This window comes from Oncorhynchus nerka, linkage group LG27 (assembly GCF_034236695.1).
Source record: "Oncorhynchus nerka isolate Pitt River linkage group LG27, Oner_Uvic_2.0, whole genome shotgun sequence".
Taxonomy (NCBI): domain Eukaryota; kingdom Metazoa; phylum Chordata; class Actinopteri; order Salmoniformes; family Salmonidae; genus Oncorhynchus; species Oncorhynchus nerka.
Window position 1 is genome coordinate 102236501 of NC_088422.1, and position 14574 is coordinate 102251074.

Sequence of the window (14574 nt, forward strand, 5' to 3'; positions counted from 1 at the left end):
CTGGCTCTGTCTCCCCAGTCCCTCCTAACATAGCTGTTAGGTGTTTTACACTACTGTCTGTCAGTCTTTACCTCTGTCTCTACCTCTGTCTCTGTCTCCTCAGTCCCTCCTAACATAGCTGTTAGGTCTTTAATACGGTCTGTCGGTCTCTATCTCTGTCTCTGTCTCCCCAGTCCCTCCTAACATAGCTGTTAGGTCTTTAATACTGTCTGTCAGTCTCTACCTCTGTCTCTGTCTCCCCAGTCCCTCCTAACATAGCTGTTAGGTCTTTAATACGGTCTGTCGGTCTCTACCTCTGTCTCTGTCTCCCCAGTCCCTCCTAACATAGCTGTTAGGTCTTTAATACTGTCTGTCGGTCTCTTCCTCTGTCTCTGTCTGTCTCCCCAGTCCCTCCTAACATAGCTGTTAGGTCTTTAATACTGTCTGTCAGTCTCTACTTCTGTCTCTGTCTCCCCAGTCCCTACTAACATAGCTGTTAGATCTTAAATACTGTCTGTCAGTCTCTACCTCTGTCTCCCCAGTCCCTACTAACATAGCTGTTAGGTCTTTAATACTGTCTGTCAGTCTCTACCTCTGTCTCTGTCTCCCCAGTCCCTCCTAACATAGCTGTTAGGTCTTTAATACTGTCTATCAGTCTCTACTTCTGTCTCTGTCTCCCCAGTCCCTCCTAACATAGCTGGTAGGTCTTTAATACTGTCTGTCAGTCTCTACCTCTGTCTCCCCAGTACTTCCTAACATAGCTGTTGGGTCTTTAATACTGTCTGCCAGTCTCTACCTCTGTCTCTACCTCTGTATCTGTCTCCCCAGTCCCTCCTAACATAGCTGTTAGGTCATTAATACTGTCTGTCCGTCTCTATGTCTGTCTCTACCTCTGTCTCTGTCTCCCCAGTCCCTCCTAACATAGCTGTTAGGTCATTAATACTGTCTGTCAGTCTCTATCTCTGTCTCTACCTCTGTCTCTGTCTCTGTCTCCGCAGTCCCTCCTAACATAGCTGTTAGGTCTTTAATACTGTCTGTCAGTCTGTACCTCTGTCTCTGTCTCCCCAGTCCCTACTAACATAGCTGTTAGGTCTTTAATACTGTCTGTCAGTCTCTACCTCTGTCTCTGTCTCCCCAGTCCCTCCTAACATAGCTGTTAGGTCATTAATACTGTCTGCCAGTCTGTCTCTGTCTCCCCAGTCCCTCCTAACATAGCTGTTAGGTCATTAATACTGTCTGTCAGTCTCTACCTCTGTCTCTGTCTCCCCAGTCCCTACTAACATAGCTGTTAGGTCTTTAATACTGTCTGTCTGTCTCTACCTCTGTCTCTGTCTCGCCAGTCCTTCCTAACATAGCTGTTAGGTCTTTAACCCTGTCTGTCAGTCTCTATCTCTGTCTCTACCTCTGTCTCTGTCACCCCAGTCCCAACTAACATAGCTGTTAGGTCTTTAATACTGTCTGTCAGTCTCTATCTCTGTCTCTACCTCTGTCTCTGTCTCCCCAGTCCCTACTAACATAGCTGTTAGGTCTTTAATACTGTCTGTCAGTATCTACCTCTGTCTCTGTCTCCCCAGTCCCTCCTAACACAGCTGCTAGGTCTTTAATACTGTCTGTCAGTCTCTACCTCTGTCTCTGTCTCCCCAGTCCCTACTAACATAGCTGTTAGGTCTTTAATACTGTCTGTCAGTCTCTACCTCTGTCTCTGTCTCCTCAGTCCCTCCTAACATAGCTGTTAGGTCTTTAATACTGTCTGTCTGTCTCTACCTCTGTCTCTGTCTCGCCAGTCCTTCCTAACATAGCTGTTAGGTCTTTAATACTGTCTGTCAGTCTCTACCTCTGTCTCTGTCTCCTCAGTCCCTCCTAACATAGCTGTTAGGTCTTTAACCCTGTCTGTCAGTCTCTGTCTCTACCTCTGTCTCTGTCTCCCCAGTCCCTTCTAACATAGCTGTTAGGTCTTTAATACTGTCTGTCAGTCTCTACCTCTGTCTCTGTCTCCCCAGTCCCACCTAACATAGCTGTTAGGTCTTTAATAATGTCTGTCAGTCTCTACCTCTGTCTCCCCAGTCCCTCCTAACATAGCTGGTAGGTCTTTAATACTGTCTGTCAGTCTCTATCTCTGTCTCCCCAGTCCCAACTAACATAGCTGTTAGGGTCTTTAACACTACTGTCTATAAGTCTCTACCTCTGTCTCTGTCTCCCCAGTCCCTACTAACATAGCTGTTAGGTCTTTAACACGGTCTGTCAGTCTCTACCTCTGTCTCTGTCTCCCCAGTCCCTCCTAACATAGCTGTTAGGTCTTAAATACTGTCTGTCAGTCTCTACCTCTGTCTCTGTCTCCCCAGTCCCTACTAGCATAGCTGTTAGGTCTTTAATACTGTCTGTCAGTCTCTACCTCTGTCTCCTCAGTCCCTCCTAACATAGCTGTGCTAGGTCTTTAATACTCTGTCCTCTAGTCCCTCCTAACATAGCTGTTAGGTCTTTAATACTGTCTGTCAGTCTCTACCTCTGTCTCTGTCTCCCCAGTCCCTCCTAACATAGCTGTTAGGTCTTTAATACTGTCTGTCAGTCTCTACCTCTGTCTCTGTCTCCCCAGTCCCTCCTAACATAGCTGTTAGGTCTTTAATACTGTCTGTCAGTCTCTACCTCTGTCTCTGTCTCCCCAGTCCCTCCTAACATAGCTGTTAGGTCTTTAATACTGTCTGTCTCTAGTCTCTCCCTCCTACTGTCTCTGTCTCCCCAGTCCCTCCTAACATAGCTGTTAGGTCTTTAATACTGTCTGTCAGTCTCTCTACCTCTGTCTCTGTCTCCCCAGTCCCTACTAACATAGCTGTTAGGTCTTTAATACTGTCTGTCAGTCTCTAGTCTCTACCTCTGTCTCTGTCTCCCCAGTCCCTCCTAACACATAGCTTTTACACTACTGTCTGTCAGTCTTTACCTCTGTCTCTACCTCTGTCTCTGTCTCCCCAGTCCCTTAACATAGCTGTCTGTCTGTCAGTCTCTACCTCTGTCTCTGTCTCCCCAGTCCCTCCTAACATAGCTGTTAGGTCTTTTAATACTGTCTGTCAGTCTCTACCTCTGTCTCTGTCTCTGTCTCCCCAGTCCCTCCTAACATAGCTGTTAGGTCTTTAATACTGTCTGTCAGTCTCTACCTCTGTCTCTGTCTCCCCAGTCCCTCCTAACATAGCTGTTAGGTCTTTAATACTGTCTGTCAGTCTCTCTCTACCTCTGTCTCTGTCTCCCCCAGTCCCTCCTAACATAGCTGTTAGGTCTTTAATACTGTCTGTCGGTCTCTAGTCTCTCTGTCTCTGTCTCCCCAGTCCCTCCTAACATAGCTGTTAGGTCTTTAATACTGTCTGTCAGTCTCTACCTCTGTCTCTGTCTCCCAGTCCCTCCTAACACAGCTGTTAGGTCTTTAATACTGTCTGTCAGTCTCTAGCTCTGTCTCTGTCTCCCCAGTCCCTCCTAACATAGCTGTTAGGTCTTTAATACTGTCTGTCAGTCTCTTCCTCTGTCTCTGTCTCCCCAGTCCCTCCTAACATAGCTGTTAGGTCTTTAATACTGTCTGTCAGTCTCTACCTCTGTCTCTGTCTCCCCAGTCCCTCCTAACAGAGCTGTTAGGTCTTTAATACTGTCTGTCAGTCTCTACCTCTGTCTCTGTCTCCCCAGTCCCTCCTAACATAGCTGTTAGGTCTTTAATCAGTCTCTGTCTGTCTCAGTCCCTATCATAGCTGTCTCTCTCTGTCTCTGTCTCCCAGTCCCTCTAACATAGCTGTTAGGTCTTTAATACTGTCTGTCAGTCTCTACCTCTGTCTCTGTCTCCCAGTCCCTCCTAACATAGCTGTTAGGTCTTTAATACTGTCTGTCAGTCTCTACTCTGTCTCTGTCTCCCCAGTCCTTCCTAACATAGCTGTTGGGTCTTTAATACTGTCTGTCAGTCTCTACCTCTGTCTCCCAAGTCCCTACTAACATAGCTGTTAGGTCTTTAATACTGTCTGTCAGTCTCTACCTCTGTCTCTGTCTCCCAGTCCCTCCTAACATAGCTGTTAGGTCTTTAATACTGTCTGTCAGTCTCTACCTCTGTCTCTACCTCTGTATCTGTCTCCCCAGTCCCTAACATAGCTGTTAGGTCTTTAATACTGTCTGTCAGTCTCTACCTCTGTCTCTGTCTCCCCAGTCCTCCTAACATAGCTGTTAGGTCTTTAATACTGTCTGTCGGTCTCTACCTCTGTCTCTGTCTCCCCAGTCCCTCCTAACATAGCTGTTAGGTCTTTAATACTGTCTGTCAGTCTCTACTTCTGTCTCTGTCTCCCAGTCCCTCCTAACATAGCTGTTAGGTCATTTAATACTGTCTGTCAGTCTCTACTTCTGTCTCTGTCTCCCCAGTCCCTCCTAACATAGCTGTTAGGTCATTAATACTGTCTGTCAGTCTCTATCTCTGTCTCTGTCTCCCCAGTCCCTCCTAACATAGCTGATTATGTGTCTTTACACCCTACTGTCTGTCAGTCTTTACTCTGTCTCTACCTCTGTCTCTGTCTCCCAGTCCCTCCTAACATAGCTGTTAGGTCTTTAATATTGTCTGTCTGTCAGTCTCTACCTCTGGCTCTGTCTCCCAGTCCCTCCTAACATAGCTGTTAGGTCTTTAATACACTACTGTCTGTCAGTCTTTACCTCTGTCTCTACCTCTGTCTCTGTCTCCCCAGTCCCTCCTAACATAGCTGTTAGGTCTTTAATACGTCTGTCAGTCTCTATCTCTGTCTCCCCAGTCCCTCTAACATAGCTGTTAGGTCTTTAATACTGTCTGTCAGTCTCTACCTCTGTCTCTGTCTCCCCAGTCCCTCCTAACATAGCTGTTAGGTCTTTAATACTGTCTGTCGGTCTCTACCTCTGTCTCTGTCTCCCCAGTCCCTCCTAACATAGCTGTTAGGTCTTTAATACTGTCTGTCAGTCTCTATCTCTGTCTCTGTCTCCCCAGTCCCTCCTAACATAGCTGTTAGGTCTTTAATACTGTCTGTCAGTCTCTACCTCTGTCTCTGTCTCCCCAGTCCCTCTAACATAGCTGTTAGGTCTTTAATACTGTCTGTCAGTCTCTTCCTCTGTCTCTGTCTGTCTCCCCAGTCCCTCCTAACATAGCTGTTAGGTCTTTAATACTGTCTGTCAGTCTCTACCTCTGTCTCTGTCTCCCCAGTCCCTCCTAACAGAGCTGTTAGGTCTTTAATACTGTCTGTCAGTCTCTATCTCTGTCTCTGTCTCCCCAGTCCCTCCTAACATAGCTGTTAGGTCTTTAATACTGTCTGTCTGTCTCTACCTCTGTCTCTGTCTCCCCAGTCCTCCTAACATAGCTGTTAGGTCTTTAATACTGTCTGTCAGTCTCTACTTCTGTCTCTGTCTCCCCAGTCCCTCCTAACATAGCTGTTAGGTCTTTAATACTGTCTGTCAGTCTCTATCTCTGTCTCTGTCTCCCCAGTCCCTTCCTAACATAGCTGTTAGTCTTTAATACTGTCTGTCAGTCTCTACCTCTGTCTCCCCAGTCCCTACTAACATAGCTGTTAGGTCTTTAATACTGTCTGTCAGTCTCTACCTCTGGCTCTGTCTCCCCAGTCCCTACTAACATAGCTGTTAGGTCTTTAATACTGTCTGTCAGTCTCTACCTCTGTCTCTGTCTCCCCAGTCCCTCCTAACATAGCTGTTAGGTCTTTAATACTGTCTACAGTCTCTACCTCTGTCTCTGTCTCCCCAGTCCCTTAACATAGCTGTTAGGTCTTTAATACTGTCTGTCAGTCTCTACCTCTGTCTCTGTCTCCCAGTCCCTCCTAACATAGCTGTTGGGTCTTTAATACTGTCTGCCAGTCTCTACCTCTGTCTCCCAAGTCCTTCCTAACATAGCTGTTGGGTCTTTAATACTGTCTGTCAGTCTCTACCTCTGTCTCTGTCTCCCAGTCCCTCCTAACATAGCTGTTAGGTCATTAATACTGTCTTTCTCTACACCTCTGTCTCTGTCTAGCTGTTAGTCTTAATACTTCTGTCTGTCTCCCTCCTATGTCTCTACCTCTGTCTCTGTCTCCCAGTCCCTCCTAACATAGCTGTTAGGTCTTTAATACTGTCTGTCAGTCTCTACTGGCTCTGTCTCTCCCTACTAACATCTGTCTTTAATACTGTCTCTGTCTCCGTCTCTGTCTCCCCAGTCCCTCCTAACATAGCTGTTAGGTCTTTAATACTGTCTGTCAGTCTCTACCTCTGTCTCTGTCTCCCCAGTCCCTCCTAACATAGCTGTTAGGTCTTTAATACTGTCTGTCAGTCTCTACCTCTGTCTCTGTCTCCCCAGTCCCTCCTAACATAGCTGTTAGGTCATTAATACTGTCTGTCAGTCTCTACCTCTGTCTCTACCTCTGTATCTGTCTCCCCAGTCCCTCCTAACATAGCTGTTAGGTCATTAATACTCTACCTCTGTCTGTCCGTCTCTATGCTCTGTCTCTACCTCTGTCTCTGTCTCCCCAGTCCCTCCTAACATAGCTGTTAGGTCATTAATACTGTCTGCCAGTCTGTCTCTGTCTCCCCAGTCCCTCCTAACATAGCTGTTAGGTCATTAATACTGTCTGTCAGTCTCTACCTCTGTCTCTGTCTCCCAGTCCCTCTAACATAGCTGTTAGGTCTCTGTCTGTCTCTCTACCTCTGTCTCCCCAGTCCCTACTAACATAGCTGTTAGGTCTTTAATACTGTCTGTCAGTCTCTACCTCTGTCTCTGTCTCCCCAGTCCCTCTAACAAGGCTGTTAGGCCTTTAATACTGTCTGTCAGTCTCTACCTCTGTCTCCCCCAGTCCCTACTAACATAGCTGTTAGGTCTTTAATACTGTCTGTCAGTCTCTACCTCGGTCTCTGTCTCCCCAGTCCCTACTAACATAGCTGTTAGGTCTTTTACACTACTGTCTGACTTGGTTCTCTGTGCCCAGTCCCCTCTGGCCTTCACTTTTCTGGGGTTGGTGTTCAGGCTCTTAGACCTCAGTGATGGATACATCCTGTCCTCTGCCACAAGCAGAAGGCCTCCACCAGTATCTTTAGCCTCCGCTTCCTGCTTCTCCTCACCTCCATCTTGGTTGCTCTCTGGCTGGCTCTTCCCTGGCTCCTGTGGTTCACCGTCTGTCTCTTTGGCCTCTGCCTCGTCCTTTGTATCTGTGGTGGTGGGGACTAGCTTCTCCATGGAGACTTTGGGCATGTGGCCGAACGAGCAGGGGTGGACTTTGTACTCGAAGCGCGCTGCCCAGTGACCCATGGTCGGAGATCTGGAGGTAACCGTTTCCTGTTCCCCTGTGAGGGGGTTGTTGACGTCTGTGGCCCAAGTAGCCCCCTCATCTCCCCATCCGCTGGGTTGTACACCATAGTGCTCCTGGATCTGGGCCTGGAGGTGAGACAGTCACTGTGGGTCTCTGGTGACTGGTACTGCAGGGACCTGACCCTCTCCAGAGGGTATGAGATGGCTGCTTCTAGCTTGATCTTCTCCGTGGTCACGCCTGCCTTCTCCAGGGCCGCGTCCATCGAGGCTGCAGGGCTGCAGGGCGGTGGAGAAGGCTCTGTAGGAACCTCAGGCCTCTGGGTTGGGGTTTCCTTCACTCCTTCGCAGACAGAGACACTGGAGCTGGAATGATTCCTCTCTCTGGGGCCCACCACGTCTAACGTGGCTCCGTACTCCTTCACAGAGGCCGTGATGCTGGTCGTGGTTTCTCTCATACTCGTTTCCTCTCAACCACCTTCCTCTGGCTCCCCTTCCTCTCAGGGCTCCTGATGTCCCCAGTCTCAGAGCGGGTGTCATCTCCCATCTCCAGGTGGTACCGGTACAGACTGTAGCCGTCAGAGCTGATGGACAGACAGACACACAGACAGATCAGTAAATATCATCCTTAATAAACACTAGACTACTGTACTGATCATCAGTAAACATCATCCTCTCATCATCCTTATTAAACACTAGACTACTGTACTGATCATCAGTAAACATCATCCTTATTAAACACTAGACTACTGTACTGATCATCAGTAAACATCATCCTCTCATCATCCTTATTAAACACTAGACTGCTGTACTGATCATCAGTAAACATCATCCTTAATAAACACTAGACTACTGTACTGATAATCAGTAAACATCATCCTTATTAAACACTAGACTACTGTACTGATAATCAGTAAACATCATCCTTATTAAACACTAGACTACTGTACTGATAATCATCCTTATTAAACACTAGACTACTGTACTGATCATCAGTAAACATCATCCTCTCATCATCCTTATTAAACACTAGACTACTGTACTGATAATCAGTAAACATCATCCTCTCATCATCCTTAATAAACACTAGACTACTGTACTGATAATCAGTAAACATCATCCTTATTAAACACCAGACTGCTGTACTGATAATCAGTAAACATCATCCTCTCATCATCCTTAATAAACACTAGACTGCTGTACTGATCATCAGTAAACATCATCCTTAATAAACACTAGACTACTGTACTGATAATCAGTAAACATCATCCTCTCATCATCCTTATTAAACACTAGACTACTGTACTGATCATCAGTAAACATCATCCTTATTAAACACTAGACTGCTGTACTGATCATCAGTAAACATCATCCTTATTAAACACTAGACTACTGTACTGATAATCATCCTTATTAAACAGTAGACTACTGTACTGATAATCATCCTTATTAAACACTAGACTACTGTACTGTACATGACAGAGCAGACCATTCAGTCTTAAACACTAGACTACTGTCCTGTACATGACAGAGCAGACCATTCAGTCTTAAACACTAGACTACTGTCCTGTACATGACAGAGCAGACCATTCAGTCTTAAACACTAGACTACTGTCCTGTACATGACAGAGCAGACCATTCCGTCTTAAACACTAGACTACTGTCCTGTACATGACAGAGCAGACCATTCCGTCTTAAACACTAGACTACTGTCCTGTACATGACAGAGCAGACCATTCCGTCTTAAACACTAGACTACTGTACATGACAGAGCAGACCATTCAGTCTTAAACACTAGACTACTGTACTGATAATCATCCTTATTAAACACCAGACTACTGTACTGATAATCATCCTTAATAAACACTAGACTACTGTACTGATCATCAGTAAACATCATCCTTATTAAACACTAGACTACTGTACTGATCATCAGTAAACATCATCCTTATTAAACACTAGACTACTGTACTGTACATGACAGAGCTGACCATTCCGTCTTAAACACTAGACTACTGTACTGATAATCATCCTTATTAAACACTAGACTACTGTACTGATAATCATCCTTATTAAACACTAGACTACTGTACTGATCATCATCCTTATTAAACACTAGACTACTGTACTGATCATCAGTAAACATCATCCTCTCATCATCCTTATTAAACACTAGACTACTGTACTGATAATCAGTAAACATCATCCTCTCATCATCCTTAATAAACACTAGACTACTGTACTGATAATCAGTAAACATCATCCTTATTAAACACCAGACTGCTGTACTGATCATCAGTAAACATCATCCTCTCATCATCCTTAATAAACACTAGACTACTGTACTGATCATCAGTAAACATCAACCTTATTAAACACTAGACTACTGTACTGATAATCATCCTTATTAAACACTAGACTACTGTACTGATAATCATCCTTATTAAACACTAGACTACTGTACTGATAATCATCCTTATTAAACACTAGACTACTGTACTGATAATCATCCTTATTAAACACTAGACTACTGTACTGATAATCATCCTTATTAAACACTAGACTACTGTACTGATAATCATCCTTATTAAACACTAGACTACTGTACTGATAATCATCCTTATTAAACACTAGACTACTGTACTGATAATCATCCTTATTAAACACTAGACTACTGTCCTGTACATGACAGAGCTGACCATTCAGTCTTAAACACTAGACTACTGTCCTGTACATGACAGAGCAGACCATTCAGTCTTAAACACTAGACTACTGTCCTGTACATGACAGAGCAGACCATTCAGTCTTAAACACTAGACTACTGTCCTGTACATGACAGAGCAGACCATTCCGTCTTAAACACTAGACTACTGTCCTGTACATGACAGAGCAGACCATTCAGTCTTAAACACTAGACTACTGTACTGTACATGACAGAGCAGACCATTCAGTCTTAAACACCAGACTACTGTACTGTACATGACAGAGCAGACCATTCAGTCTTAAACACTAGACTACTGTACTGATAATCATCCTTATTAAACACCAGACTACTGTACTGATAATCATCCTTAATAAACACTAGACTACTGTACTGATCATCAGTAAACATCATCCTTATTAAACACTAGACTACTGTACTGATCATCAGTAAACATCATCCTTATTAAACACTAGACTACTGTACTGTACATGACAGAGCTGACCATTCCGTCTTAAACACTAGACTACTGTACTGATAATCATCCTTATTAAACACTAGACTACTGTACTGATAATCATCCTTATTAAACACTAGACTACTGTACTGATCATCATCCTTATTAAACACTAGACTACTGTACTGATCATCAGTAAACATCATCCTCTCATCATCCTTATTAAACACTAGACTACTGTACTGATAATCAGTAAACATCATCCTCTCATCATCCTTAATAAACACTAGACTACTGTACTGATAATCAGTAAACATCATCCTTATTAAACACCAGACTGCTGTACTGATCATCAGTAAACATCATCCTCTCATCATCCTTAATAAACACTAGACTACTGTACTGATCATCAGTAAACATCAACCTTATTAAACACTAGACTACTGTACTGATAATCATCCTTATTAAACACTAGACTACTGTACTGATAATCATCCTTATTAAACACTAGACTACTGTACTGATAATCATCCTTATTAAACACTAGACTACTGTACTGATAATCATCCTTATTAAACACTAGACTACTGTACTGATAATCATCCTTATTAAACACTAGACTACTGTACTGATAATCATCCTTATTAAACACTAGACTACTGTACTGATAATCATCCTTATTAAACACTAGACTACTGTACTGATAATCATCCTTATTAAACACTAGACTACTGTCCTGTACATGACAGAGCTGACCATTCAGTCTTAAACACTAGACTACTGTCCTGTACATGACAGAGCAGACCATTCAGTCTTAAACACTAGACTACTGTCCTGTACATGACAGAGCAGACCATTCAGTCTTAAACACTAGACTACTGTCCTGTACATGACAGAGCAGACCATTCCGTCTTAAACACTAGACTACTGTCCTGTACATGACAGAGCAGACCATTCAGTCTTAAACACTAGACTACTGTACTGTACATGACAGAGCAGACCATTCAGTCTTAAACACCAGACTACTGTACTGTACATGACAGAGCTGACCATTCAGTCTTAAACACTAGACTACTGTACATGACAGAGCTGACCATTCAGTCTTAAACACTAGACTACTGTCCTGTACATGACAGAGCAGACCATTCAGTCTTAAACACTAGACTACTGTCCTGTACATGACAGAGCAGACCATTCCGTCTTTCTCATCTGGAGTCATTACAGTTGTTATTGAACCTGTTGATTGAGCTGTGACGGAGCAGAGAGGACGTGTCGCAGACCGAGGAGACCCCCGACTGGGTTCTGACCAGGTCGTTGTGGTCCACCCCGGCCAGCTTCTCCAGGGCGTTCATCATACGTCCAGAGAACTCCTCCAGCTGACCCAGTCGTAGGTCCACCGTCTGCAGGGAAGCCTTCATGGAGTGCTCCCTCTCGTTCACCTCCTCCAGACGCATCGACATGTTCTCCACCCTGAGAGGAGAGAGAGTCAACGGTACCACAACTCTTTACTCACCCTGCCGATCACACCAAATGTGTTGTGATTAGACCAAATGTGTTGTGATTACACCAAATGTGATTACACCAAATGTATTGTGATTACACCAAATGTATTGTGATTACACCAAATGTGTTGTGATTACACCAAATGTGTTACTAAATGATTACACCAAATGTATTGGGATTACACCAAATGTATTACTAAATGATTACACCAAATGTGTTGTGATTACACCAAATGTATTACTAAATGATTACACCAAATGTGTTGTGATTACACCAAATGTATTGTGATTACACCAAATGTATTACTAAATGATTACACCAAATGTATTGTGATTACACCAAATGTGATTACACCAAATGTATTACTAAATGATTACACCAAATGTATTGTGATTACACCAAATGTGTTGTGATTACACCAAATGTATTGTGATTACACCAAATGTATTGTGATTACACCAAATGTATTGGGATTACACCAAATGTATTGGGATTACACCAAATGTATTGGGATTACACCAAATGTATTGGGATTACACCAAATGTATTGGGATTACACCAAATGTATTACTAATAAATATGAATAACCGTAGCGAATACTGAGACAGTTCTACAAGGCTAATTTAAATGTAAGTAGTTCCCCCAAAGAGGAAAGACCATAGCTGTCCGGTCTCTGACCTCTCCGATGTGATCCGGATGCGTTCGTTGCTAGACGACTGCTCCTCGTCCTCCTTCTCTCTGAAATACTCCTCCACACACTGCTCCTCGAAGTCATACAGAGCCTTCAGCTCGTCAGCGTTCAGCAGCAGCTCTGTCAGAGAGAGAAACACACGTGACACGCTGGAGCCCGGGGTTGGTGGAGTTCAACTGCTTCTGAAACCTGGTAGAACGCACTGACATCAGTCTCGGAAGGACCAATCAGTCACCCCAGACAACCAACCAGACAACCAACCAGACATCCAATCAGTCACCCCAGACAACCAACCAGACAACCAACCAGTCATCCAATCAGTCACCCCAGACAACCAACCAGACAACCAACCAGTCATCCAATCGGTCAACCCAGACAACCAACCAGACAACCAACCAGACATCCAATCGGTCAACCAATCAACCAGTCATCCAATCAGTCAACCCAGCCAACCAACCAGACAGCCAACCAACCGGCTGGCCAGCCAGAATACCATTTCAGCCAGATAACCAGCTACCTAATCAATCAACCAAGTCATCCAATCAGTCAACCAATCAACCAGCCATCCAATCAGTCAACCAATCAACCAGTCATCAATCAGTCAACCAATCAACCAGTCATCAATCAATCAACCAATCAACCAGTCATCCAATCAGTCAACCCATCAACCAGTCATCCAATCAGTCAACCAATCAACCAGTCATCCAATCAGTCAACCAATCAACCAGTCATCCAATCAGTCAACCAATCAACCAGTCATCCAATCAGTCAACCAATCAACCAGTCATCCAATCAGTCAACCAATCAACCAGTCATCCAATCAATCAACCAATCAACCAGTCATCAATCAATCAGCCAATCAATCAGTCAACCAATCAACCAAGTCATCAATCAGTCAACCAATCAATCACTCAACCAATCAACCAGCCATCCAATCACTCAACCAATCAACCAGCTACCTAATCAATCAACCAGTCATCCAATCAGTCAACCAATCAACCAGTCATCAATCAGTCAACCAATCAACCAGTCATCCAATCAGTCAACCAATCAACCAGTCATCCAATCAGTCAACCAATCAACCAGTCATCCAATCAGTCAACCAATCAACCAGTCATCCAATCAGTCAACCAATCAACCAGTCATCCATTCACTCAACCAATCAACCAGTCATCCAATCACTCAACTAATCAGTCAACCAATCACTCAACCAATCAACCAGTCATCCAATCAGAGTCAACCAATCAATCAACCAGTCATCCAATCAGAGCCAACCAATCAACCAGTCATCCAATAAGTCAACCAATATCCCGAACACCACTGACGTAGTCCCTTTGTTGTCCCCGTCGTCCTGCTCTCCCTCTGTTCTCCTCTTGCAGCGACGACAGACGTATTTCAGAACGATGTAGATGTGGCTGAAGATGATGAGGGGCGGAGGGAGGAGGGGCCGGTCGTGGAACTTCATGATCAGCTGGTAACGCTGGAACTTCCAGATCTGGTTGGAGACGGACTTGACCTCTAAGAAGGTGTTGCTGTTGGTCAGAGGTCAGGACGGAAAAAGCGGATCAATCAGGGAGCTGTTTTTTACCAACAGGGTTAAATCTTCACAACACCACAACACAGTCAACTACATAGATGAACCAGGTTAAATCCCAATGTCTCCTACACAACACCACAACACAGTCAACTACATAAATGAACCAGGTTAAATCCCAATGTCTCCTACACAACACCACAACACAGTCAACTACCTAAATGAACCAGGTTAAATCCCCAGGTCTCCTACACAACACCACAACACAGTCAACTACATAAATGAACCAGGTTAAATCCCCAGGTCTCCTACACAACACCACAACACAGTCAACTACCTAAATGAACCAGGTTAAATCCCCAGGTCTCCTACACAACACCACAACACAGTCAACTACATGCATGAACCAGGTTAAATCCCCAGGTCTCCTACACAACACCACAAC

General features: G+C 44.3%; 1 pseudogene; it reads right to left on the reverse strand.

The window, feature by feature from the left end:
• Nucleotides 1-7658: 7658 nt before the first annotated feature.
• Nucleotides 7659-14574, reverse strand: part of LOC135565440 (transient receptor potential cation channel subfamily M member 1-like) — a 62364-nt pseudogene continuing 55448 nt past the window's right edge.